At 39.8% G+C, this 4,931-nt stretch overlaps 1 pseudogene; it reads left to right on the top strand.

The window, feature by feature from the left end:
• The first annotated feature begins 3,430 nt into the window (after positions 1-3,430).
• Positions 3,431-4,373, top strand: LOC132482208 (TATA-box-binding protein-like; annotated as a pseudogene).
• The last annotated feature ends 558 nt before the right edge of the window (positions 4,374-4,931 follow it).

Raw genomic sequence — 4,931 nt, forward strand, 5'->3', positions numbered from 1 at the left:
TGTAGGAGGGTTCCCTTTTCTCCACACCCTCTCTAGCATTTATTGTTTGTAGACTTTTTGATTATGGCCATTCTGACTGGCGTGAGGTGATACCTCATTGTAGCTTTGATTTGCATTTCTCTAATAATTAATGATGTTGAGCATCTTTTCATGTGCCTGTTGGCCATCTGTATCTCTTCTTTAGAGAAATGTCTATTTAGGTCTTCTGCCCATTTTTTGATTGGGTTGGGGTTTTTTTGATATTGAGCTGCATGAGCTGTTTGTAAATCTTGGAGATTATTCCCTTGTCAGTAGCATCATTTGCAAATGTTTTCTCCCATTCTGTGGGTTGTCTTTTCATTTTGTTTATAGTTTCCTTTGCTGTGCAAAAGCTTTTGAGTTTCATTATGTCCCATTTGTTTATTTTTGTTTTTATTTCCATTACTCTAGGAGACAGATCAAAAAAGATATTGCTGCATTTTATGTCAAGGAGTGTTCTGCCTATGTTTTCCTCTAAGAATTTTATAGTATCTGGTCTTACATTTATGACCTTAGAGGTTTTCTTTAACAAGAAAAAAGAAAAGCCTCTGAAGTCAATTGTTGCTACAATTGGCACGAAATCCCTTTCTCACCACTTATTTTGTCAAAATATGGCTCAGCTAAAATCTAGTGACCGTAGGTTGTTTTTTGTTTGTTTGTTTGTTTTGTTTTGTTTTGTTTTTAGAGGAAAAAAGAAAAGCTTCTGAAGTCAATTGTTGCTACACTACATCTTTCCTACTTGTAGGTGAAATGGAAATTACACAGCTTATTTCTGCCATCTGCTGTCAGGAACAGTTCAGACAACAATTGGTAGCCCCAGAAGTTAGTGGACAGGGTTAGCAATCTTAAATGCTCCAGGGCTTGGGTAGGCAATAGGAGTGCGTGCAACGTACTGGTTAGGAACTATATGAACTGCTAGCACCAGCCCATAAAAATTTGGCAGCAGTCCCTCACCTCCAGAGAATTACTGCCACAAGGGGACATTGTTCTAGTAAGGCCAGATTTTGGGTTTTTTTTTTTTTAAGAGAATCCAGAAATCTAGATATTAAATGTGAACTCTCCCAATTTTAACTGATAATTTAAGAAAATGTAAGTGCTGTACAGACCAAAAAAACATGTGTTTAGGATAATAGTGCATATCCTCTCTTTCTCCTGCCACAGTCCCAAAATTTTTTTTGATAAATACAAGAGTCAAAATTAAAAACAATTTTCTCTAATGAAGTTCAAGTGATATTAGCAGTGGCCCAGCATCTTCAGGATACCTGACTCATTTTGGAATCTGAAGACCTGGGCTTTCTTGAGGGCAGGGACCAAGGCTTTTGTATCTTTGTATCCCCATCAGTGAGTTCATTGACCTGGATAAAGTAAGTGCTCAATCAACACAGAATAGTTGAACAGCTTTATGCTTTGACCCTGCTACTAAACAGCTCTGTGATCTTGGGTGAATCAAATAGCTTCTCTGAGTGTCCATTTCCTCATTTGGGAAGTATGAGTTATGAGGCTCAATTTTTATAAAAGTGGTTTTTATACAAAGATGACTTAATAGTGGTGACAGACAAGCTAAATAAAGGAATGTTTAAGTTCTTCATGAAGAAGTTCCTGAGCATAAACTGGGTAAACCACAACCTAAAGGTCCTCAGATTTGGGGGAAACCAATGTGATACTAAAAAGTACCCTGATGAAAATCAGCTACAGAACAATTTGACACAGACTGAGAAGATGCAATATTTCAGCTTGAACATAAATTAAAGTAAATTGAATGATTAAGACTAAATCCACAACTTTGCCTTCATACACTGTTCAAAATTCTCTGCCTAATTAATTTTGTGAAATATGAACATTTCCAATCATTAAAATGTCATAAATTGTGATTGTGAGAGTCAAGTGTCAAGATGAACTGATGAATTGCAATTTAGACATAAAGTTTCCCAAAATTACCTGATCATAACAGTCACCTCACAGTGGGAGTTTGTTAAGATACAGATTTCCAGGCCACCACTCCCCTCAAGATTGTGATTTAGTAGGTCAGGATGGATAGAATCTGTTTTATCTGCATTTCACAAGGCCCCAAAGTGACTCATATGATCAGACAAGCCCCAATGTGACTCATATGATCAGATTTCCTTTCTGATCTTGAGTTCTTGAATCAGTTTTCCCTCCACTCCTACTTTATTGTCTTTGTCAATGACATAATAATTCTGATCCATCAGTGTGGGACCAGTGAAGATCCCTGACAGAACTGAGTCAGACAAAAGGATGTGCTGGTTATATCAGCATGGTTGTGACACTGGCACAGGTCTGGTCAGAATCTAAGATTAGGCAGGAAACAGCAACCAGGTCAGTGTGGGTCACAGGGGCAGAGCATGACTAGATAAGATTTAAGGCACATTATATAATGCCAAAATGTACCCCAAGTCCAGGGAAGGCTCAAACAGGTCTGATTATAGCTCCAGGAAAAGCTCAAAGGAAATAGTGGCTTCAGCTACATTCTCCAATTACATTTTAATAAGAGCAGTCCAGGACTTCTGGCTGGCAGTTATCCCAGGAAAAGACCCTTTGGTGAGTGATCCTTAACCTTCTCTGGGTTATGAACTCCTTTAAGAATCTGATCAAAGTTGTAGAATTTTTCCCTAGAAAAATACACAGATTAACATATTCACAAATTACTATATACAATTTCAGAGGTTTCATAAACCACCAATCCTATTCATAGACTCCAGGCTCAGAACCTTCATCCACAGACCTTAAAGGACCTTGGCTAAACAGAACCATGTTGAATCTCCTTAGAGGTGAAGTGGGTCTGCGAAGGACTACTCATTGCTCGGAAGGCTGAATTTGATATCAGAGGTTCCTGTGTCCATTAGGCTAGACTGCCAAAATCTATGAAAGGAAGCCCTCATGCTTGTTATTTTAAATGTTTTGGTTCAACAAGTATTATCTATGTAGAGTTCATTTTATTCCAGGCTAGGACCTGAGAAATCAGCAGTGAACAAGACAAACAAAAATGGAGCTTGCAGTCTAGTGGGGGATACTGACATTATACAAAGCAAAATACATGAATAGAAGTATTGTAAATTGTAAATGTTAACAAAAGAAACAACCAAGGAGTTGAGATAGAGATATAGGAGGCAAAGATGGAGGAAATTATTCCTGATAAGAAGGTGAGAGTTATTTCTGCAGTGAATCCAGTGGTTATATCAAAAAAAATCAAATTTGACCAAAAAATGAGGAGATTCTACAAACAGCTCTCTTTTCTGAGGATAAGCAACACTGTTTCTTGGTGTGCATGAAGATAACCCAGAGAGTTAAGGAAGTCGCTAAGAGTGTGCTGGGGATGCTCTAGGAAAAGACTGAATGCTGAGGCGATTTACAGTCCAAAGCGTTTTGATTAGCCAAGAAGTAAATGAACCTCATGGATCAGAACAACAACCTCCCACCTTATGCCCAGGGCCTGGCCTTCCTTCAGGGTGCCATGACTCCTGGAATCCCTATCTTGAGTCTAATGATGCCTTATGGCACAGGACTGACTCCACAGCCTATTCAGAGCACCAACAGTCTGTCTATATTGGAAGAGCAGCAAAGACAGCAGCAGCAACAGCAGCAGCAGCAGCAGGCCGCAGTGGCAGCCGTTCAGCAGTCGACGTCCCAGCAGGCAACCCAGGGGGCCTCGGGCCAGACACCACAGCTTTTCCACTCACAAACTCTTACAACCGCACCCTTGCCGGGCACCACTCCCCTGTATCCCTCCCCCATGACCCCCATTACCCCTGCCACGCCAGCCTCAGAGAGCTCTGGGATTGTGCCACAGCTGCAAAATATTGTATCCACAGTGAATCTTGGTTGTAAACTTGACCTAAAGACCACTGCACTTCATGCAGGAAATGCTGAATATAATCCCAAGCGGTTTGCTGCTGTAATTATGAGAATAAGAGAGCCCCGGACCACTGCACTGATATTCAGTTCTGGGAAGATGGTGTGCACAGGAGCCAAGAGTGAAGAACAGTCCAGACTAGCACAAGAAAATATGCCAGGGTTGTACAGAAGTTGGGTGTTCCAGCTAAGTTCTTGGACTTCAAGATTCAGAACATGGTGGGGAGCAGTGATGTGAAGTTCCCTATAAGGTTAGAAGGCTTTGTGCTTACCCACCAACAGTTCAGTAGTTATGAGCCAGAGTTATTTCCTGGTTTAATCTACAGAATGATCAAACCGAGAATTGTTCTCCTTATTTTTGTTTCTGGAAAAGTTATATTAACAGGTGCTAAAGTCAGAGCAGAAATTTATGAAGCCTTTGAGAACATCTACACTATTCTAAAGGGTTTCAGGAAGACAACGTAATGGCTGTCATCTATTCCTGCCTCTCCCATCCACTTGTTTTTTTAAATTTTTTAAACATCTTTATTGGAGTATAATTGCTTTACAAAACTGTGTTAGTTTCTGCTGTTTTGTTTTGTTTTTAACAAGTCAGTTTTGGTACATTTAGTGGTGCTGTGGACGGCCCCATGTGATGAGAGGATGGATGTTTGGTTGTAGGTTGCAGCATGAAGTGGAGCTCTCCTGCATGTGTACCCCATAATGATGCCAGGAGGGGGTATTATTTCTGCACAGAGAACACCAAAGTGTTACTGTAAGTTGCTCGAACTGGGCTGCTATTGGGGCAGAGCTGCCCATTTATTTATATTTAAATTTTAAACACTTACTGCTGTTGACAAGTGGGTTTAAGGGACAAAACTTTAAGTGTTAAAGCCACCTCAACAATTGATTGGACTTTATTTTGTTTAATTTCTTCCCTATAAACCACAGTTTTTATATTTCTACCAGAAAAGTAAAAATCTTTTTTTAAAAGTGTTGTTTTCTAATTTGTAACTCCTAGGGGTTATTTTTGGGCCACATTCCAACTTTTCAGTATTGCAGGA

This window comes from Mesoplodon densirostris, chromosome X, assembly GCF_025265405.1.
Source record: "Mesoplodon densirostris isolate mMesDen1 chromosome X, mMesDen1 primary haplotype, whole genome shotgun sequence".
NCBI lineage: Eukaryota > Metazoa > Chordata > Mammalia > Artiodactyla > Ziphiidae > Mesoplodon > Mesoplodon densirostris.